At 31.7% G+C, this 25687-nt stretch overlaps 1 protein-coding gene across 1 annotated transcript in view; it reads left to right on the top strand.

Annotated features, from left to right (window-relative positions):
- Positions 1 to 4448: 4448 nt before the first annotated feature.
- LOC124531287 overlaps positions 4449 to 25687 on the top strand; it is a 63660-nt gene continuing 42421 nt past the window's right edge. The window contains exon 1 of the mRNA XM_047105799.1: positions 4449 to 4683. The gene's annotated coding sequence lies outside the window, so the exon portion shown is untranslated. The remainder of the gene's footprint in view (positions 4684 to 25687) is intronic.

Genomic DNA, 25687 nt, shown 5'->3' with positions numbered 1-25687 from the left:
ATTTTTATATTTATTGAAAACTTGAATTTTGTTTCCATCCTTTCGATAACAGCTTGATCGATATTCAAAGTTTTTTTTATGGAATGTTTTGGCGGAAGAGCATATGGGCCACCTGATGGTAAGTGGTCACCAGCACCCATAGACAATATATATATACGCTGTAAGAAATATTAACTATTCCTTACATCGTCAAAGCGCCACCAACAACACAACAATACTGCGTATTGTTGTTTAGCTGTAGAATATCTGATGAGTGGGTGGTACCTACCTAGGCGGGCTTGCACAGAGCCCTACCACCACGAAATATAGTATATAGACTGTTCAAGATCTCGACTAACGATACCGCGTCAACTCGATTTCAAATGTTGATTATTTGTCTTTACTCTTCTTGTGATTGGATTAGGTCGTCATCACTATGTTCGCTGACAAAACCAAGTGGAATTATAAGAATGCTAGTCAGGTTTCAATCCGCTGTCCTCTGTTATATTCATAAATCTGTCAATCCAACCCCTGGGCGACAGTAAGATATTTTTAAATTTAAACATTTATTGTAAACGTTCCTTATATTTAGGTTATAATAAATACATATAAAAACTTTATGCGTTTTATATTATCGTGTTAGTTTATGATTACGTTATAAAAAAATAAAAATAACTGCATACACAATAGGTTCGTTGTTTCGAAGTCGGGTCTGTACGTTAGTTTCAATAAATGCAAATGTGGTATTGTTTGATGTGTATCGTGGTCACTGCCCGTGACGGCAAGGATACCGCTTACAGATCGGATTTTGTATACCGGGATGCGTGTCCCGGAAAACGATTTTATTTGTATAGTGGTGTTTTTATTTTGAATACCTACTGGGCGAGTCTGTTTTTAGTATATACGTATCTATTATATTGAATATATATCTTTATTATCTTTATTAAAACAATTACCTTCCAAAAATAATTATCCATATATTTTATATACTTTTATAAAAATAAGCTTTATGTACAGTAGATTATTTGATAGGGTTTTGGGACCTATCCAGATGCACAAACTTGCACGTCGTAACACTAACTATTCGACTAATATTTTAAATGCATACGTTTTGTATGTATGATTAAAAAAACATAAAATAAGAGATCGGCTGATAGGCAAGACGAAGCATATTTCAAACTGAATAGATTTATGGTTGAGGTTTTTATTGAAACATTGTTCGCATCGGCGCCGGTCTTTGTATGACTAAATTCTTTAAGTTTTGGTTTTCGCTTGGTTACAAAATGATGGAATTAAATTGTATTTCCAACTGAAAGGCGCACGCGTCGTCGCGCCTCTATCGCGCACGTGATCGCCTGACTAACCACTGTAACGACGCTATTATTTTATATTTCTTTATGCAGAACTGCTATAAAAACTACAATAATACTGTTTTTTAACTGACCGAGTAATTGTTCTATAGGATTAGATTTAGAGATAATTTTGTTGTTGACTTTGGATTTGCGGTGTAACTAAATAAAATACCTGCAACACAGATACATATTATGTATTATTTTTTGTTGCATAGTCAAAGTCGATTAAGACATTTTTGACAAAAATATGACCTATCCTAATGCTTAGTCGACTGATTAAGATTGAGCCGGACTAAAGCCGAGATCGTCGAATGGTTAAAATCCAATTATTGCTAACCAAAGATTGCTTCGAACAAGTGTTTATATTCTTCTCGTGCTCGCTGGCGAAGGAAAACATCGTGAGGCAACCTGCACGTGTCGGATGGAAATCTGCATGCACATTTAGTCCGCGAGTTGGAATAAGTTCTATAAGTACAATCAATACATTCAATAAGCCCTTAGCCTTGTTTCCATCTCCCAGTGTCCTTTTCAAAGACTTTTAGACTAAAGGGTTATTTGCATAATTTTTCGATGTCATACCGATATATGTATGTAAAGTAGATGTTCCATAGTCTATCAAAGTAGAGTCGTGATAGAGCTGTCATTAACGATCTGGATCATGAAACCAGTTCTCTGTATTTATAAGATGTACGTCACGAGGTAAAAACTATTAAATCTGAGGAAAATATTGTTCAGAAATACTTTGCGCCTCGAATAAAAACTCTTTCAAAATGTTTAGCTATTGATGCACTAATTCGAGGAAATTACAATTTATTGTAGTTTTTATGGTTTAAAACTGTAATTTAATTTAATTTGTCATAACTTTTTAGCAAGATTTTTTGTATATATAAAAAGTCTTATTATCTTATTTTTCAGTCTTAAATAATAATTAAACGATGAGCTAAGATTTCGGATATTTTGTCTCGTTCAAAAGGCAGACTTTGAGCATCATATCATATATCATATGTCTGTCTCTCGTTAATTTTCTTAGCAACTATTAAACCTAAGAAAATACAAAGAGTAATTTTACAAGATGTCTAACCTTCGTGCGTTGGAACTGCTTGCTAGATTCAACCAAACTTTGTAGTAGTTTTACAGAATAATATAAATTAATTATTAGTACATAGCAGGTTGTCCATATGTTGTTCTATTTAAGATTTCGAATCTATGTATTTTTCAACCGACTTCCAAAAGGAGGAGGTTATCAATTCGTCTGTTTTTTTTTTTTTTTTTTTTTTTTTTTTTTTTTTTTTATGTTTGTTTCCTCATAACTTTTCACTGGGTGGACCGATTTTGATAATTTTTTTTTTGTTTGAAAGGTAGTGCTTCCCGTGGGGTCCCATTTTTTTTATTTTTTTTTCCGAAGATGGTATCAATGTTAAAACGACATAAGTCTTAAATTTGCCTTATGTATATGCGCGTCAAATAGGTGAATAACTGAAAATCACGTTAACCAATTTTGATAATTCTTTTTGTATTATAAAATATATACTTCAAGGGTAATTTGGTGAAAGTTGGGTAAGGTTTTGAGTACAGGATCCATGACAAAGTAACGGAACGGAAGGGAACGGAACAATTCTGAGGAGCACGTTAGCGATACTCGGTCGAATCTTTTATTTATAGGTTATTTGTATATTTGAGTCACCTTCCGTAATGTGGTTATGTTTATGTAATTATCATAGTCGAATATTATAATCAACTAGCTACCCACCCTGGCTTCGCACGGGTGCAATACTGATACTAAATATACTACAGAATTTGTTTATATACGACATCACATCGCAAACTTCTAAAATTATCAGTGTTTCTTTACTATATTGTTCATGTATTATATACACAAACCTTCCCCTTGAATCACACTATCTTTTAAAAAAAACCGCATCAAAATCCGTTGCGTAGATTTAAAGATATAGGGACAGAGAAAGCGACTTTGTTTTATTCTATGTAGTGATGGAACTCCTATACGGCTCGCAGTTAGGGTGCGATATGGGGCAGAATTTCTTACTATCTTTAATCAAATTTTGTGTATGTGATGTGATGTCATATGATGTACGAAATATAGTTGGTCTTTTTCAAAGTTTTTTTGCTGAGTTCGATTACAGCTCTTTCGAGGGATCCTTGTATTTTACGCCGCGTGACGTATTAAATCCGCATTTTCGAAAGTCTATTTTTGCTTTATTCGCAAGTTTCCTTTGAAATTGTCCTCGAAGTAGTTTCTGACTCATATAAACAGAACGCTTAATCTATCCATATTCAAAAAAATTAGTTAGTCAACATCAGCTTCACTTAAAATCAAAAAATAAATAAAATTTTAACAAAAAGAAAAACCGACTTCAAACAAAACACTATTTTAAAACAAATGAATATGCACGAAAAAGTAATAAAAATAATTGCGTATTCAACATATTTTTTAGAGTCTTCCTAAGTTAAATGAAATGAAAAATATTAGACTACTTAAAAGTCGATTAACGATTATATCATGTAGTTATAATTATTGTTATATTTGGAGTCGGTGTCAGCCAATAAAACCCTACAGTATATCTATCAAAAAAACAATACGAGAATACTTTAACAAATATGTTTTTTACAAATTACCTTTTACGCAATAATATACTGGATCAATCAAGGGGCTCGTATCGCTTCTTTTGATTGTTGGGGCAAGGGCACCGTGGCTGACACCGGCTCCAAATATACCAATAATTATAACTACATGATATAATCGTTAATCGACTTTTAAGTAGTCTAATATTTTTCATTTCATTTAACTTAGGAAGACTCTAAAAAATATGTTGAATACGCAATTATTTTTATTACTTTTTCGTGCATATTCATTTGTTTTAAAATAGTGTTTTGTTTGAAGTCGGTTTTTCTTTTTGTTAAAATTTTATTTATTCTGTATTGTAAGATCAATGACCTTTAGACCACACACGAAGGCATCGTCCAGGAACTTCCGTTTAGTGATTACTATCAGATTATAAGAATTGCTATTATAATAAACACATAGCATACATAAATGTTAATCAATTGTTTTAATTTTAAAGTTATGCGCTTGGTTCGGAAATCAGAGACCGTCGCATGCGCAGCCTCAAGCCCAGCGGGGGCGGTCGCTCTGTTATTCATTTCGCGCCGAACCTCCGCGCGCGACGCTCGTGTCGCGACGTTTGCAGTACTGTGCGCGCTATCGATGTATTCCCCGTGCTGTGTTTCTATTGACATATTTGTGTGAAATGTGCTATGGAATACGTTTACAAGTGGTCGCCCTGAAGGGCTGAATTTGTGCTTTTTTATATTGTGACTGGAATTATTGTGACCGGTAAGTTATTTTGAAAATATCTTATTTATCTTTGAGAAAATATATACCAGTTTTATAATCCATTGTGATTTGTGGTTTCAAAGTACTTTATGTAGTTAAGGAGTCTGCCCTCAGCTATGGCTGCTTGTTTTACCCTCGATCGCTGGTGGAATTTCTCAAGTGATCTAAATTTAATTGCTTTTGAGTGTTTATATTGGGTTTACTCTTGACCTTCAGATGAACTTCTTCAAAGGGATTTATTATCTCTTGTATCGTAACTTTGAGTTACTTAGTATTTATTAAGCGTATTCTACAGTTCTTGTAGTTGTTTTTTGTTGTATCTTTTGCTTTATAAACAGCGTAAGTTTTATTGTAGGTAATGCACTTTTTGTAATCGTTGTGTAGGTTGATGTGGTATTTTTTGTAGGTTCTTAACATAATTTATTTGATTTATTATATTACGAATATATAAATTATTTACCACACGTAAAATGAATCATCTTTGAATCTGTTTCGTAGTTTGTACGACAAGGTGTTTTCATTTTGTGACTCACGTACTTTCAGTTCCTGATTCTTTAAAGGTATTCGACTATAATTACCATAAAAAATTGAAAGTAAATGACATTAATCACAATACAAGTCAGCACTTCTTAATATTTTGCCAATCTTATAATTTATGTTTACTGTTTTAAAGGTAAATTTAACACGAGAGACTATATTGTGCATTTACCTATAAAACACATAAACCTGGTATTTAATAAAATACAAGCTAAATACATCATGTACTTTATCAATCCTTAACGTCGCAAGACGTAAGTAGTTGTAAACTGACAATGCGTTTTGTCTTTGAATCCGCAGACACTAAGCAAGTCGTAAACAATCCGCATAGAGGATTAAAGTAACTTTACTTTTTAAATTTTGGGATTTAAAATGACTATCACGAACATGAAACGAAACGTAATTCTTAAAAACAATAAAATCGTCCGTATCCCAAACGTTTATGACACCTTTGTCGGGAACGTAATTGCAGAGAGAGATCAATACAAGTATTTTAACGCCTTGAATAAATAATAATTTGGTGCGAACGATTGGAAATATTGAAGAATGTAATAGTAATAACACAGAGGTTCTCTATTTATGTTTTTTATTCGTTTGATGGTTACAAGAGGATGCGTTCCGGGATATTGATTTGAATGATAGTTATGCAACGATTTCTTTCATCTCTTAAAAATGTTTCTGTATAAGTAAACAAAATAGGTTTAGTTTAGTTGTAAGCTTTAGGCCACATTATGTTCCCAGAGAATTAGTACACCGACACAGCATATGCATAAAATGATTGTATCTCACCTATAATTGAATTTTAACTATTAGGGCAATTTTTAATGATTTCTAAATTTACACGAGTGGTTAAATTAAAAAATGTAAGAATTATAAAAAATATTTTATTTCAACATTTTAAATATGGTTTTTTTTTTATTTATTGATTTCAGTAATAACTGTTTGGTGAAAATTGTAACAATTGAAAAATATTACGAACTAATGATTTATGAATATTTGGCTCGGAAACCCCAGTTTTATTTAAATAAAACAAATATTTCATTGAATTTTTAAATCAAACGTAGATAATTTTTATGTTTTTTTTTTATTTATTTACAAATGAATATGGTTATATTTTTTAAAATTCTTATTTAGTTATTATAGATTACAATATTATCATATGAAAGCGATCACCAAGCTGATTATAATCTAGAGTTAATTTAATTCCACCAAGCTTTAAAGTTCGCGCCAAAAGAAATAAAAAATGTTATCGAACCATAAAAGCTATATAATCAGTGTGTGTATGTATGTATGACTTTTTTATTTTGTTTCTGTAAACTAACCTATCTGAATTGTTATTTTTAATCTATTGTTATTTTGTGATATTCCAAGTATGTGGCACGTATATCGCGTGTGTTCATTTCACGCTTTGAAGCGTAGTAAATTGACGTTTGAACATATAATTGTATTAATACAGCAATTAATATGAGTAAACAATATTTCATTTTATTTTCAAAATTAAACAATGTCACAATAACCTCAATTTTTGTTTGTTTGTTGGGTTATGGCGCGCTCGAGTACATTCTAATATTCTTATTGAAATTCCATAGGATTTATTATATTATTATATTATATTATTTTATTTTTAGTTAATTATTGTTGATCGTATTCTTTTTTTTCCATTCAGATTATGTATAAACATTTTATAGTATAAACTATATTCTTACAGACCAAATAACTATTTAATTTTATAAAACATATAATAAACACAATTACATTAAGCACTTAAAAAGAATAATATATTTTTTCTGGCATTTTTTCTGAATCAGAAATTGTATGTCCGGAGCTTCGCGCCAAAAAGCAAAGCATCGTGATAGGCGATCGATGAAGGTATTACATAAAAAGGTTAAAGTATATTATTTCGATATGAGGAAGAAAATAACTTCTGAGTTTATTTTACCATTCAGATGGAATATCTGAATGGATAAAAATTTAAAGTCACCAAAAAATTTTCCAATTTTTTGGTGACTTTAAATTTTTATCCAACGTTGACTCTAGGCGTATACTCGTACTTAACTTAAAGAGATCTGTATCTTCATGCAACGATCACAAAAAACACATCCGCTATTTGGTTAATCACAATGCATATATAGTGTTTTGATGTTATTAATGCTCTCAATCAAAATCTTAAGTGTTCCATAAAAGCTGATTCAATAGAGATTGCAAAACGGTGCGCTGTTCCAATTTCTATGAGAGCTGACGAAGAAAACAAGACGATAAGAAACGAACAACAGTATTAATTCTATTAAAACAGTTTCATAAACATGAGACGTGGGACTTTTTGTAATAATCGATAATAATTTTAATTGGAGTACTTATTAAACCCGACTGTAACCCACAGTGTTGCCATACTTTATTTTATTTTATGAATTATCTTTGTGTTCCGACTGTGGCTATAGGTACGATGATTAAATAGAATTTGACAAAAAGCTCACTGATTTTCTTTCGTTCTTGTCAGTTCAGGTATTCACGTTCTGAATCAGCGTTAGTTTTTACTTTAACTGACAATAAGTTAGACTTCTATATTAAATTTGGAATTACGTGGCTAATGTTGTCTGTTACATCGATTAAGATTTTTTGTCTTTGTCACACAATAGAATTTACAACGGCAACTGTTACAAAAGAAATCAAACACGATTTGCACAACGGAATTTATAAGGCGCAGTGCACAATGCACAAGTAATTTGTGATTAATTATTCAAAAATGAAAAATGTTTTACTTAATAAAATATATATGTAATAAATATTGAAAACAGTTTGTCATTTCTTGTTTTTGTAAATGATTTGACCAATATTGAAGCATATTACAACGACGGCAAGACATACATAATACGAAGAAGACTTAATTAATACTTCGCTTTCTTATTATTATGTATATTCGTCTTTTGTATCTGTGAGGTGTGAATGCCGTCATGTAATTTTGAACAAGGACATAAATTCATGCCTGTACACAGTCTTAAAGCGGCTGAAAACGCAGCTCCCTATTTAATAATATCAAATACTAAAATCTTTTTCCTAACGCGCTGCATCTGCTAAGTTTTTTGAATGTTGCTTTAGTAGTTTTTTCATACACTCTTTGAAGAATCATCTCTTTTATTAGTAGTATAAAAAATTAATAATGTAAAGTCTGTTTGCGTTTATTATTTTGGTAATAATGAGTTGAGTTTTATTTGATTATAGTATAACGAAGATAAGGCATATCATAAGGTAGATGAGTTAACTTGATGTCCATCTTTGATACGTCGTGGTTTAGGGTAAGGTTGATGTTTATTTGGGATAGTAACCAACTGTTTTTTATTAGTGTAAGTTTCGGTGTACGTTTGCTCCTGTTTGTTTAGAGCAAGGTCAATATTATCACGTTTGTATTACGGAATTCCAGCTTACGTATTTAAACCTGATGTATGGTGTTTATTACGCACAAAACCAGTTTATATTGGCACACATATCTTTGATTTAATTTAATATAGACTATAACAAATATGAAATAATCATTTACACTCATGCATGAATTAAAAAGAAAATTAAAATGAATGCCTCCTAATTTAAGTTAAATTAAATAAAAGCCGTGTGGATTTGTGGTAAGCTAGGAGCCGCTTTCCGTCGAATTAAAATTACGATATTCTGAGCGAAAAATGTCAGTCAAGTTAAGGGATTAAAATCACCACTTTAAGCGATAACGATGAAGAAACTTTTTCTGTGTAGAGCGCTTCATGGGGATGAAAGCTGTAAATGCGTTTGTCCAGAGAGAATGTAAGCAACCTCTTAAATACTTGAATTCATAATATTATTAGGAACTTATCCATAACCTTTAAACGTTTAGTTAAAATAAAATTCCCATAATTTTATAAATCTTCATGTTTCTTATTTATGTTCAATTAAATGAAGGATCTTCTCTTGCAGTATTGTTATTAATAGAATTTATATAAAGTAATTATATATTATATAAGCTGTAGAAATAAAAACCGAATCATATATGGAAAGTAATATCGTTCATTTTCAAACTGTATTTTATTGCAAACGTTTTTTATGACAGACGCAATTATACGTTTGTTCTTGAGCAAGCGATTCTCGCGATTTCTGCATTCTGCTCCACTATTACAGATGGGTTGCACATTTTTGTGTGAGAAAAGCCTCACAATGGAGTCTGAAGGCTCTCACGCTCTCTTGGCTGTTCTTGCGCCACTTCGATACTTGGTTTGTCATCGTGTCACTGTCCTTAGCGGTTACATTGAGATTTATTAAAGGATTAAATAGCTGGTCATCTTAATAGTCAGGAGCGACCAAATTTTTTTCGCGTTTTTTCTTTTCTTTTTAATTATGTTTAAATGCATTCCTAGACATTACCTCGACGTGACCTCAAAGTATGCGATGTGTTTTCGAACCTCACCTCATATTTGCAAAAGGAATCGTTGAATGAAAAGGAGTCGTCGAATATGGTAGCCGTATATCACTCGACAAACGATTTGTGACGAATGTTAAACTAATTAAAATTTTGACATTGACAGTTTTTTATCACATATTTTTTTGTCATATATTTCTCAACACTTAAATAATATTGTGTAAATCTTTCAGATTACCTTCTCGTTATCGAGATAACTTTTTTGTCATTTGTTAATAATTCTCTGTATCATTTACTCTATAGATTCGAAGAAATCTAAACAAGTGAAGCGTTGAAAAGGGTCACGACAAAAAAACATCGATAAAAGTGGTTGTGTTTCTCTTTTTTTATTGGACCATGCGTGTTGATGTTTTGGTAAAGTTATCTATTAAGTAGACAGATGAGATGAAATCTGATAGATTATTAAGATATATTACCAAAACTTTATAGATAAGTGACGCTTACTTTAGTTATTTTGAAGTTCCAACTTCACTGGGTACGTTATTTACGTGACCGCCACAGTTGTCGGATCATGTTTTTTTAGCTTTTTATTTGAAATACAATTTAGAAATAAAATGCGAGGTTTTTTGAAATCTATGAAGTAAGTTTTTATGCGGTCTAAAATATTTTTTTAATTTTTTTTCTGAAGATAGTCATTGTTTATAGGGAATATTAATGTTTTATTCATATTTATTTCACCTTACCTTATTTACACCTTACAGTAATATTTATTTTTTTACTATAATTTTCCGTATAATATTTATGTGTGAGTTATATTAATGACATTGACTATAAGCGTCAAACATTATTAATTCCACGAACATCTTATGATCATCATTGATGACTCATTCGTAAATGAATCATTTTCACGACGATGGAAAAGTAAACAGCTCAATAAAAAAAAAGAAAAATAAGTTAGTCAAAAAATTGTTAATAAAAAAAACATAGTATCGGGAAATGGTTGACATTAAAAATAAATGCAGTCTGCATTCATTTTTGAAATATATATTTTTTAGAATTTTTTGTCTGTCTCTCTTATAACCAAGAATTAAAATAACTACTCGCCTTTTATTTAGTAATCGTTTTTAATTATAATATTTAATAGAACATACTTCGATTAAACGATCAGAAGTATTATTTAATATTATTTCTGTTTTATCCTTCTCCTTGTAATACATTTCCGTCATAGTTATACTTTGATAAACTAAAGTAAGCTTTAAATAAATTCAACATGAAGTCACGCGTATAGAAGAGTGTGAAAATATGCAAAGTCGAGTGTTTTAGGAGTAATTTGCGAGCGAAAGCAGCTGTTTACCCAAACCGAACATGCATTATGCGCGCCGCACGCGAAGTCGCGTGTTGTCAACGTTGGATATTCCCGCATTCTAGTTTGTATTTAGTGTTACCCAACATACCGAGAATCATCGTACTTGGCATACCTTTATTTTTTGACGAATTCGTCTTTTCCTCCTCAGAATTATTGTAATGTCACTTATTCATATGTCAGGTTATTAACGAGACTAACACTGAATACTAAAGTGCATGATTAGTAATGAATAGTAGGTATAAGGTCAATGTTACGATGGACACAATTTCTAAACCATACCTATATTATATATATAGTTAATAATGCGCGCGTCGACTTTGTCCGGGGATTTTTTTATTTTCCCGAGTGCAGCGCAACCTGCCGTGTCCTTTATTAACTATCCTGGTCCCTGGAAGTCCTTAAATAATACTCAAATGTACCGAAAATAAATCATCAATACACAGGTATCCATCATATATACTGACGAGTTTTCGTATATTTCATTACATATATTATCTCCTCTAATATAAAATTAATATAATTTATAGTCCAAATTACATTAAAAATACTGTTTTAATTATTTTTATTATTGCATAGGAATTAAGTAGGATTAAATAAATAAATAACATTTCAATTAAATTGTAATAACTTTAAGAGGCGGTAATTACTTCCCGTCGAATAAATTATTCAATCTACCTTTCCAGTGTGATGAAAAAGTATGGGACATTCCGTCGTTTAAATGGTAGAGAGATTGAAAAGTCAGCGAGTACAACAAATCGGTTGACGTTTTTGTTGCGCAGGCGCTGGAGATGTGCGCCATTGTTCGGTGGCTCTGGCATTCCATCTCTGGACGTTGCTCTTTCAGATTCATTTAAAAAAACAATTTAACTTGTACATTTTATGACGTGGATCTGACAATTATTATACATATTTTAAGTCACGCTATCATATTTTGTACAATACCATGACCTATATTTTATCTGTAATTATAAAGGTATTCGATAAAAATAAAAAATAAATTGAACGTTTAAGGTTCCTTCACACTATGCCCTTGATAAAAAAAGATTCAAATAATGCATATTTGCTTAGCTATCGTTTGCCAGCATCCGTTTGCCGTCAAGGTTTTACGAACGGATAGATAAGAATCGTTATTAAAAGCATGTATTCCATGACATATGTCATGCTATACATTACGATACGGCTCTATATTTTTTGCAGTCATTAATATCTTACATGAAATTGTGAGTTAAATGACTATTATGAAACCAAGCTTTTAATGGACTTTTTTATCTATATCTATAATTCTTTACTAATCTCATAAATGTGAAAGGCTTCTTTTTTTGTCTAACTCCTGACAACCAAACTCATAAACGCGAGCGAAGCTGCGGGCAATAACTAGTCTCATATACAACAGTGAATAACAAGGATCAAAGTCTGAGCGCTATCTGTCATCTGTAACTTAAACAAGAACATGTTTCCTAATGTGCTTCTTACAGTAATTGTGTTGCGGCCTTATTCAAATTAGCTATTTTTTGAGAACTATTGTGACAAGTGAAAATTATAAATTTTTTTTTTTTTAAATCGGCGCAATATTTGTCTTTAAATGGATACCGGGCTTTATATCACACGTTTTACGATAAACGCTTATTTTAAAAGTGGGTTAATCCTTTGGGGATATGTAATATTTGATTGTGGACTCGGCGCGTTAACTGTTATGTTAATGTGTTAACTATCAACAGTAATATTTGTTTGTTTTCATTGCTTATCTCTTAAAAGGGTCATGCAAATTGATATGTGATTTAATTAAGTCAATAAACTATGAAGCGTTTGGACATAAATTCTTAATCTATTGCATAATATTTTGACCTGGTTGAATTAATAATTTTATATTAAGGTAAATGAATCTAAATCTATACTCATATGTAAATGAGAAAGTAAATTTGTCTGTTACCTCTCAACGTCAAAACCGCTACACCAATTTTGATGCAATTTGTTATAGAAATAGTATGTGTATCGGAAAGGACAAAGGCTATATTTTATTACGTAAATCAGTCCTTATGGTGTGAAAAAATTCTTCAGCGAACAATATAAAACATTATAATTTAACTTTTCATTAACTTAAATAATGTTTGTGCATCTTTGACTAATAAGGTTAATGAACTCTTTTGTAGTTTCATACATTTCGAGCAGGTAAAGCCACTAGTTCAACTAGGATTTAATAAAACTAATTTGCTAATTAAGTAAATGTTACCGTTCAATCAAAATTGAATTGCTCAGAGTTTTTTAAATTACGAGCCTTATTGTTTGTGCCAATCAATAAATAAGTGAACGGCTCCTTATAAAGAGCGAAATGAGTAAATTTGATCTCGTTATGTGAGTTAATTATGGCAACGGTAACCGTAAGGCAGATATAGTTGGATACAAGTGAGTGCTCAATTCATAGTACATTTTCTGTTACTTCATTATCACAATCTGAATGCAAAACAAGCCGCACACCGCAAGCAAGATTATTAAAGGAACAGAAGCTTTACTTTATTTCTTAAGCTTAGTAGTAACACATCATATTTCGTGACTTCAAATTCCAACTAAAAAAATTGATAGATAACATTTATTCGTTAAATGATAATTTCATTGATCTGAATCCTGAACTTCAATTCAATGTATCTAAACCAATGAACTACACCAAGTCGACGGCGTTTACGACATCATGATAAAATTGTTAGTTAAACTTTACGTATAAGAGTAGTTTTGTTTAAGTATTAATTAAATAGACTAACTCGGCTAACACGAGCTGCAGTAATAATTATGTTCTAAGTGACATCTTAATATGGTCTTAGCATGTGCCTCGTCCGCTATTGTCTTGATTATTCTCGGTGCGGTGGCTGTAGCGAGTGGCGCCGAGTTCATTTGGATCAATTGCCGGCAGCTGCCGATCTACGGGCCGGAGATTAGTCATCCCGCGGACCTACCATTTGTTTCAAATTGTGTTTGACGTGTAATTATGTTAACATTCCCGATGATTGTCGATGTTAACCGAATAGAACTATCTGATTAACAAAACGTTAGCTACTTTAAATATAATTGTTTTGAATTCTTATCTTATGTTCAATCTTGTAGTAGACATACAGTATACTAGTAGTTTGTTTTCATGTGTTAGGCAAAAATAATCCGCGAAAGAGCGACAGACAAACATACAGAGTTTCTTTCACATTTATAATATAAATTAAAAATAAGTAATATAAAGCCGTATGAAAATGTATACACATCGCGAAAGTTTAAAGCATATTGTTACCAAACATTTGAATTCTGTTGAATTAGATAACGTTTTATGAACACTGTAAACAAAGGTTGCGCAGTCGAATGCGTTATGGAAAAAACATTAGCCGTATCTATAGTTTATCGTCAAGTAAACAAATAGTTAGCTTTATCAGTGTGTTCGTGTGCATCGCTATCTGCGGGTACACTTTTTTCAATATTGAAATCGAATGCATTATTCGGTCAATTGTCAAAACTTATGAAATTGTTTCAGTATTATGAAGAATTATCGCAACATTTGATGTCTAAAAATCTGGGGAATCATTCATTGCATCATATGTATTGTACAGAATTCTTAAGCTGGATGAATTAAGGAAAATGTTTACATTTTCATTGCAAACATATACTTTCAAGCTGTGCTTCTCCTGGATAAGCTATTTCTATGTTCTGCTAAGCATTTTCAGAACGTATACATTACTGATTTTAACGGAACCCAAAAACACTTTATTGAATGTTACACAATCCGTAATTGGATGAGATCCTTCATACAAGCGTTATTTAACTTTATATTTGTAACAGTCCAGTCACTGACCCTTATCAGTTATCTTATCTTCAGCACGCTGGTTTAATTACAAGGAACGGTGTACAAAAACAATGGCCGTTCAAATGAGATTGAGTTTGAAATTATCTTGTTTGGTTGTTGATTTGGAGCGTAACGCACGTGAACATTGATGCCAGCTGTAACGCTGACGGGAACAGAGATGTTCTGTGAACATACTCCGACTTGTTTATATGTGAACAGTAGACAAAAAAGCCGCGCGATTGGCTGGTAACTCTTTCTGTAGATATTTGCACTTTAAGGTGCAAGGATCATTGACCCTTCAAACCGCCACAATGTTAACACTGCCGTATCTATATAACACTGATATATGGGACTTCAATAGAAAATATGAACGCGTGGTGCTTACTCAGACAAGTAAAGTCTTCCAGTATAGGTATAGGACAGTCAGGCCAAAGACTAGAATTAGCAGGGACGAGTAGGTTAGCTAGGACTGGAATAGGACGTTTTTCTAGGGCCTAAAAGAGTTCATGTAATATTATTTTTGGTCACTCAAATTGCTCTGCTATAACTATTGCGACATTTTAATCAATTACTAATATGGCTTTTATTAATATATATGTTTTCCTTAATTATGTAACAACGGACAACAACAATTCGACGTTCAGTAAGCGTTTCATAAAATCTTCTGTAACTTGTTCGAATTTTCTTCGATAGTTTGTAATTTAGCAACTATGTTTTAGGTACAACGCCCACTCAGTTTTGTCGCAAGGCCAAATTGCATCAATTTACAGTTTGGGTGTAATTCCAGCAAAACGGGCAGTGGGAAGCGAGTCTTTTAATTGGGCTCTAATTGAATAGAATCAACTCGGCTTTGTAGTGAGATAGCCTTGTTGATATCAAGTTAAAAATTCAATTAAACAAGTGCGTCTATTTTGCGCGTTATGCTTCTAGCATTGGCTTCGGATACATGTTCTAACTCATTTTGTTTATTGGACATTGTGCTATTTAAATTAACAAAGAGTTTCTAGTGAGTTTGTTGACACATCTTCTAGGTAGAATTTATATACCGAACCGGAAGTATCATGGGATTAAATCAACCAATATGGTAAATAATATCAAATATCAAGGAAAAAATATCAATTTTTTTTCATAAAATTGAAATGGGATCAAGTGCAACGTATACTTTTCCAAACAAAAAATAATAATTTCAAATCGTTTCATAAATAACGGAGTTCTGAGGTATAAAAGAAAAATATACTATTGTAATGATAACCTCGTTTTTTAAGGCAGTTAAAAAGTCTATTGGACTAAAGTATATGCATATATTTATGCAATAGTTCATGACTTTACATTATTAGGTATGTTCTTAGATTTAGGAACTTATTTTGGTGTCAGTTATATTACACGATGTATGTTATTAGTTTTTACGGTTACCTTTAGAGTTATTGTAACATATCGTAACGAATAATAATGTGTATATGTAATGGATGCTTTAACCGCAAGCCTTGAAGAGGTGACCCTATAAATAAACAAGAGTTCGGTTAACATACGAACCACAGAGCGTGATGAAAACTAATATGGTCTGATATTGAAAATTATTAATATAATTATAAACACAAAATAGGAAAATAACAGACTGTCCAGATATCCTTATAAGATCCTGCACACATCAAGTGAAAATCGTTATCATTTTCATCATCATAACACAGTATAAAACAAAGTCGCTTACCGCTATCTGTCCCTATGTATGCTTAGATACGCAACTGATTTTGATGTGGATTCTTTTAATAGATAGAGTGGTTCAAGAGGCAGGTTTTGTATATAATACGTGGACAATATAAAGACATACTGATAATTTAGATATTGTTTACTATATTTAGTAACAGCGCGAAGCCAGGTCGAATTATTGGTAATTGAAACGTTCTGTGGTATAGAGCAAGTTAAGTTTTGACAGTTGACAGAAACTGTCAAAACTATGCTACCTCTTAGAAATCAACCGTTATGAAATTAATTAGGTCTTGGGGCCAGTATATTGGTTATTAGAACATTTTTGTCAAGTTGATAACGAAGATATGTTTACATATGTTAAACATTTTAATGTCTTCATTAGTATCTGTTCTATTTATGTACACAGTCAATTAAAATTCATATCATTTGCAATCAACATAAATAGTTCAGACGTTTATGGGGCAAAGTAATCGAGTCAGTATTGATTGTGTCCATATTTCTGTTAACGAGATTGTATTCAGCTTTCCTTAAACATTAACGTAATAACAATTAACTGATTCTTCGAGTTCGAAAATCGTGTCACTATATTCATTGCGTGTTTCAGACAATAGCGGCCGGGAATTGGGAAAAGAAAGTTGTGCCTTGGATAGCATGTAAAGTCGTAACTTAGAATAGGTATAGTATTCTCTCTCTGTCGTATTTTGTGAATAATGAAAGTAATAAGTAAAAGTAAATGTGAGTGCATTTGTACATACGCACATGTGCAATTAATTAATCTTCGTGAATGATCGTTGCCCAAATTCATTCAGGACTACTTCAACGTAGCAATGATTATCTGCCTACCGTATTTTTTGTTATGCTAACGGTATTACGAGTCGAAACGGTAGTTGATCTCGATTGATATTCGGATATAATAATGTTTTTGTTCGTCATATTTATATCGCGCTTCTGAATACATTTTTACTATTATTATCATTTGATTATCTTTTTTCCCCTGAGCGACGGTCGATTTGGAGCAATGTCACAAGAAATGTAACAAGAACTAGTTTTGTTTCAATATTTACAGGCGTTATTAGAGCGATAAAAATTGCTCCTAACTCTTTTTCAACATAGGGTAATAATAAGTGGACGGATTCGACTTACTGGGTATTATTACGTAACGGAAATAAATCAGTTAGGTGAAATAAATATAACGTGGTTCTGGTGTGGTTTAAATAAATATGAAATTAAACAATTGTTTTTTTTTTACAAAGCTACATGACGTAATTAATTAATCAAATGTTATACTTTATATTTATTTATATTTCAAATTGAAATTCTATTTGTGCAGACGGCGAAAGTCATACAAGACAATACAGAAATAAATAATTTATTTTGAATGTAGTATTCGAATTAAGGAGGACTAGGAATACTACATAATGATGTACGGTGTAGTAGTGAACTATATTTGTCGATGTTCGAATGGATCAGTTTGAGCGCTGTTCGACCTATCTGAGAGGATTAGTTTGTTTTTATAAAATAAAGATAAAAATAAATAGTCGAGTTGTCCCATTGGTTAGAGCGTGTGGAATTTTATCGATGGGTACGAGCTCAAATCCGGGCAACTACCACTGAATTTTCGTGTACTTAATTTGAATTTATAATTAATCTAGAAACCTCCTCCTTCCTTAAAGGCCGGCAACGCATCAGCAATCCCCCTGATGTTGCAGATGTCCATGGGCGGTTTTAGTCATTTTCCATCTGGTGAGCCTGCTCGATTGCCACCTATGCCATATAAAGGAAAGCCTGCACGTGTATAATTTCCATGAAATCTGCCACATTGATGACAACTCGGCCTTGATGGAATAAGATCCATAATAAGTCCCGTCAAAAGGAGCGGACTTTACGTCTTTAGTTAAAATAACTATTTAGTCGAATATCGCGTGTTATTGACATGTTTTGACTTAAAAAAATAATTAAAACGTCGCTTGAATAGAAAGTGAACTGTCACGCGATCACGAAAGAAATGGTCGTTGTATCGCTATCCTCTGACAATATTCCATAAATTATGTACCGCTAAGCTATTTACGTAATAGGGCTCGTTTCTGAAAGGAGCTGACGTTACTTTTCTATTTTCTCTAGAAATTATGGACATAAGATTTAAAAAATATATATTTTGTAGCAATTAGTTCAGTTTCAAATTTACTTTTTCTTGTATCTAATATTACAAAATTTTAAAAGGTTCCTTCGTAAACAGAAACCACATTCTGACCCAATACTTCTTAACGATTTTAAAGTATTTGAAAAATGGTGAGTAAATATAATTGCATTTAATTAAACGTGTGTTCGAGTACCGGAAGCAGTAAATGATGATGATAACTTCCTTCCTACAACGGCCATGGAATTCGGCCACGTCGGCGATTCTGCGCGTAAAATATAGTGCACAAGAAAACCACAGATGCACAGTCTATTCCCACACTCTCGTAAATTGGTGGAATTGAACGGAATTCATAATCGACTTTTTTATTTGCTCTCTAAAATGCAGAAGCGTAAACATTTTACACATTAAACCAAAATAAAAATATTTATTCAAGTAGACTTTTAAAAGAACTTATGAATCGTCATTTAACAAGCTATATTAAATGAACCACCATCAGCTACTCAAAAATGTATGGAAAGGAATTATGAAAAAATGTATTGACCCTATTGAAAGGCCAACCATGTATACAGCATGTATTAAAAAGGTTCTATATATTTTTGTTGTTTGTCACCAAACTTGCAAGATTCTCACCCGACTGGGAGACATTGCTTGTAAAATATATAAAAACCTAATGATTCAACATTTAGCACTACACGCAATGCAACTAATCAGTGCTTAATTACATCTTCAAGGCGAGATGACTCTCACAGCGGATTTACCCTTAAATGGAATGCCGTTGTAAATTCCTTTCTTGTTAAATGCTTTAATCATTTTAAAAACATTTCTGCACTGGTACGTATTATTTACTAGATTAGTAGTGTTTATATTCAATAATTAAAGGAAGATCAGTCAAAACCGTTTTGAAATTCGAATGAAATTGAAAATACTTGGTAAATAAGAGGAACTATATTGGTTTATGGTAATAATTAATGAAAAATTGATGTAAACCTTGATCGATGTTATATTTTTCAGACATACCCATGTTTGTAAAACAATAATATAAAAGTAAAGTAAGCTTCGAGTCACACGCAATAATTACGTCATATACCCTGTGGTCAATAATTTACAGATCTTCAAGACTATATTAATGAAGTAGCGTCTGCATAACAGTTTTTATTCTTTGACATCCATATATAGCTTGAGTTCTTTTGTAAGAAAATCTGGTTTGTTATTTTTATACGGTGATCAAGTCGTGCCGTGGGAGAGTGAGGTTTGCGACATTTCGCATTGTTGTTGTGTGTGTGCGTGGTGGGGAGGGGAGGGGGTTAATTAGTTAGTTGATTATCTTTGACACAAATGTGGGGAAATTTTGCAGAAAGAGTGCGAAATGAGAAAGTAAAAGTAATATGTATTTTTTTACTTTATTTATTACTAATTGTCGCCTACGGATTCGCTCGTTTAAGAGGGTTGGTTGTCATGATTTAGGCCACAAACGTAGCCTATCCCTCCTTGAATTTCGAGTTTGTTTCACACCAAGTTTCATCAAATTCGTTTCATTGTTTTGGTCGTGAAAGAGCGACAGACAGATACAGTTTTTTTTTACTTTCACATTTATAATATAAATATAATACTAATTGTTTTATATTTTATTTGTCGTGAATGATGACGTGAATTGTATAGCGTGTTTTCTTTTTCGTGCTGAACGCAATTAGCCAGTTGAAATACTACATCGAAATGTCTGATTTCTTCAATAAAAATAAATACACGCGTCACTCACAACTGGAATATATATAGACGGGATCCGTACACAGTACAGACATTAGCATCGAATTGCTGATGCAAATCTTCATCATAATGCTGAGGTGAAATCTGGGCCGGCTAACCCTGCAGCCAGTAGTGACAACTGTCAGGTGACATATTTAATAAAACTGTATAAATTTTCTTCGCCCCGGCTTCGCACGGGTGCAATACTGATACTAAATGTACTACAGAATTTTGTTTATTTAGGCCATCACATTACAAACTTCTAACATTATTAGTGTTTCTTTACTACATATATTGTCCGTGTATTATAAAAAAAACCTTCCTCTCGAATTATTTAATCTATTAAAAAAACCACATCAAAATCCAATACAAAGGGACAGTAGACATGTAGTGATTAGTCTACCCGTGACCACGAACACTGCAAAGTGCTCGAAACGTCGGGATGTTTAAAAATAATTAATATACGCGATTCATCCGTTATAATTAGTTTTATTTAAATGTAGTGATGTATTATTCATAATTTTCACAATTTTTTTCAATAAGGTTGTATATGGGATCTGAAATTAAATGTAATAACCTATTTTTTAAATTAAAATTCCGTTTGCTGATGCATTATTGTTGTAACAACAATAAGTAGGTACTTGTCACAGCACTCGAATGGGAATAAGATATCAGGTTCTAAGAAACAAACGCAGTCGAACTACAAAAAATACATTACTACACAATCCTCATTTAAACCAGACTTTACAATAGATTTTGCCCTTCATACAACCTCATGCGATAATGACCTTAATATCAAAGGAACAAACGTCAATATTCCCCTGTGTCATATATCCTTCGGAGTATTGAAGATATTCGCACGTGATAAGAATCCTAGCCATTAAAAAGTTTGTATTTATGTATGAATGAAAAAAATTAAATCAATTACTGACAATGTTTTCGTTTCTTTTAAATGTTTTTTTTTTTCGTACTAACTAAGCCTGGTGTTGCAATGCCAAATTAATTTTATTCCTGTAAATAAATAGTATTTGAAAAATAAAAGCATGTATTTTTATTAAGTATTTAGTGATTTTATACGTAGAAAACTACAATATGACGGTTTTCAAATGTTTCAATAAATCTGACAATAAGTGAAAGTACGGTATCAATATCAAAATTCATTACAAATATTATGTATTTATTCAAAAGTAGATGTAATAAGACCTTTAGGCTGTGTTTAAATAAAATAATAGTCGATATTTTCAAATTAAAAGACACTAAGTATCCTATTCCATGATATAATGAGTGTTTTGCGAAATCTCTAGTCTTATAATTCATAAGAATTATAAGACTAACAAACTTTCACATTATTATTATTTATTCTGGTCTCACACGCGTTATTCAAGGAATGTTTGACACGTTTCGGGAAGTCTTTGAGCGAAATCTCCAATTTTTAAGGAGCGAGCGAGTCTAAATTATTTGTCAGATTTCTCCAAATAAACAAACGTAAGTGAAAAGGGAATTTAAGTTAATAAATGATCAATACTGGTACTATAGTGAACGATTAATGTTTCAAAGTGATATCCTTTCAATATTAAATACTATAAGCCCCAATGAATAGCAACTCGTACGACGTCCGACAGAGAAGTACGGAAGGAGAAGACATGCTGCGCCGATCCCAAATAAAATTGGGATAAGGGCAGGAGGATGATGATAAATCAATAGCAATAATATATACCGAAGATATTATGAGTTTGTTATGTGTTTAATTTTGATGTAATGCAATATATCGAAAAATAATCATGAAGGGATTATTGTGACATTCTAAAATAGACACACAGTTTACTATTTACGTCACGTTGACAAGGCGTCGAAGTATAATTGTCACAGCCGTCACGTGTCGAATGAATAATGAAGGCGTTTATTTGTGTTCGACTGTACGTCTTGTAAAAATGTGTGTATGTATTAAAAATATCAAAATCGCATATGAATAATTTAGCCGATTGTCCTTTAATAATTCTAATATATAAATAAATATTTTCTAATCGGTATTGTTTTAGGAATGTTTTTATTGTTTAAACGCGAATGACAATACCCGACGATAATATTCCATAACATATTAAGATTATTCTAATTATTAAAGTTTAGAATTACACGTCGATTTCATAATAAACTCTTAAAATATTTTAATACTTTTCAAAATAAAAATAATCTGTATGAATTTTAAATAATTTATTAAAAATTTCATTTCATCTTTTTGTATTTAAATTTATAGTACTTATCTTTTATTACGATTTTATTTGTTAATTTACATTTTATGGATTTTCTCCGAAATGGATAATTAAATGCCTTAAATGATATGTCGTTTTTTATCACCTTTTTATCAAGAAAGGTTTTTTTTATAGAATATATTTAATATTCGAGTCCCGTTCTCAGTGATTTGTATGATCCGCGTTGTTTTCGGAGTTTTTTGCGAGCAACCATTCGGACAGACGCCGTTTCCGCTCGCCGCCGCTTGAATTATCATTAGCCTTTAGGCTTAGCACACAATTATAAATTGTTTATTAAAAAAAATAAGTAAAATTTGTTATATGTATAATCTGTAAAATAATTTTGGTAGTTTTAGGCTTACAAGTTCATCGAATTACTTATAATTCAATTAGATACCGACTATGCGAGTCATCTCACTCAATATTTAAGTACAAAACTAGTTACTTATTGCATACTCTGATTACATTAACAATTTTAATAGACAGTCTGAAAGCAGTTTGTTAGCTGTTCGTTTATTCAAATAAAATATTTTGTAGGTTTTGCTATTTATCATAAGTATGGTGGGGCGAATTTGTCATCAATACCATTTACAATAGTTGTTATAATGAATTTACCGTCTCGCAAAGCGTGACGTTAATTTACCAAACGTAAAAACTAAAATATAAACTATTATTATTGTACAATAACTACTACGAAATTACAACAATCAGCTGAGTAATATTGATCTAAACTTTATTTGCTACTTTGAGCTATACATATTAATAAATTATGTCAAATTGTGCTTCTGGTCACCAGACACCGCCACGCATCGCGTCGTGTGTGCTCGGCCTAACAGAGCGATGACCGGGTGAAATCTCTAGTCCGACTAAAATAGCATTATTGAATTACAATGAACGTGATATGATAGTGATTGATTCGATATCTCTGAGATCTCGAATACCTGAGAGACACTTTTTTTTCTCGTGTAATCAATGAATTGTAAGAAATCTCAGGATTTTTCTAATTATTTTTTTCATAGATATAATTACATAAGCAGTAAATATGTTTGTGTTATCGCTCAATGCAAAAGCTAATGATCGTTTATTTTTATACATTTTCGTCAGTCCACTAATGTTACAATAAATGTGTTTACTTATTTTTTCGGTTTGAAAGTTGAGTGACCTAGTGTACAAATGGGCACAAGGGACATAACATCTCAATTCCCGAGGTTGGTGATGCATAGTTTGTTAAAGGGAATGGTTGTAATTTTTAACAGCGCCATTTTCAGTAACCATTGTCAGGGTAGTGGTGACCTTACCAGTAGGTGGCCCATTTGCCTGTCTACTAAAGATATATTAAAAAAGTAACCTAACGGTATTACAATTAATCTGCGTATATATATTCATCATAGACGTTTTTTAATCAGCAGGAAGACATTTACAAACTCACTTAATAACTCTTATTAACGAGTCAGGTCATTCTAGACCTAAATGGAGTTTATCACGATAGATTCCGTCGGTAATTCCAGTGTTCATATCTTCATTAACTGAGTACTAACTGACCTGGATGTTTTAATCAAAGGAACAAGCCACTTTATGAGATAGAACATTGATTCCATTGTTTATTGTTGCGACTTATTCTTGATATACATCTTTTACAACTAGAAATCTACGAATAGATTTCTAGTTGTTTCTTAATGTTTGAAATGTGGTCTAAAATTTTATATTACTTTATTATTATTATGAAAATTCGATCACGTTTTGGTTGTGTCAGAATAATGCTTCGTTGTCTGAATCTATATGCAGGCATTGTTTTTATAATTAAGAATTGTAATAAACTTAATTGTTTTCTTTAGCAAACCTCTAAAAAGGGTCGTGTTCCCGTTTAACAGTCTCAGAAAATAATTAATTCATCTGAATAAAGTTTAATATTGAACATGACACAACTATTACTGACACTCATTAAAACATCGAACTTAACATAAACGTTAATACAAATATTTTTTTAAAATAAAAATACAAGAAAAAAGTAGACATGTAATAAGATCCAGTACAACACAAGTATATACCAGGGAGAGCTTTATTTTTACCTAAGTCTCATGAAAGAAGAACATTAGAAATTACACAATAACACAAAATTACTTCTTGTAAAATTATAAATTCTTGGGTAATTGGGTATTACGCCCATAACAGGTATTCTCAAACGGTTCAACGCCTCGTTGAGTAAATAAATTATTTATATTCAATCGCGTATATCAGCTAATGGACTCCTTGATCAGCCTGAACCTTATGAAACTCATTCGGAATATTTATAATTTCGTAAACATGTGCCGCATCCTGTCTCCGTTTATGGATCCTGCCACAAATTCTCCATTAATTAGCTACGTGATTAGATTATTCATACATAAAGGTTTTAAGTTAATGTTCGATGTGGTATTTATTATTATGTATAAATCCAGCTCGAAGGACCAATGTTTATATTTAAAACTAGCGACAGATTTGCCTCCGTGCGAAGCCGGGCGGCTTCGCACGGAGGCAAATCTGATACTAAATGTACTACATAATTAGTTTATTTACGACATCACATTAGAAACTTCTAAAATTAACAGTGTTTCTTTATATAGTACATGTATTATATACAAAAATCTGTCAAAAAAACTGTATGGAAATGCGTAATTTTAAACATTTAAGCATACATAGATATAGGGGACAGAGAAGGCGACTTTGTTCTATACTATGCAGTGATTTTAAATTACAAGTCACATAAAATATTTTTACATATTTGTGTATTTTAAGTCTTTACAGTATTGAGATATATATTAAAGAGTATTTATATAACAAACAGGATACGTTATCAGTTTTTTATAACATAAATAAACATGACCGCAAATGTTTGATTGTGGTTGGATAAAAAAAAAATAATCCGATTCATTGCTTCCTGAATAATTTCCGCTGTGCAGAAGTGATGTACGCTGGCTGATGGATTACCTAAAGCATTAGTTGTAATTTTTCAAATTCTTAGATTACTTTTTAATTAATATCAATGGCTCAGTATTACTTAAATGTAATTAATCAAGTTTCGTATGTA

The sequence above is a fragment of the Vanessa cardui genome, chromosome 7, assembly GCF_905220365.1.
Source record: "Vanessa cardui chromosome 7, ilVanCard2.1, whole genome shotgun sequence".
Lineage (NCBI taxonomy): Eukaryota > Metazoa > Arthropoda > Insecta > Lepidoptera > Nymphalidae > Vanessa > Vanessa cardui.
The sequence above is the reverse complement of the archived record's forward strand: the minus strand, read 5'-3'. Positions and strand labels throughout refer to the sequence as shown.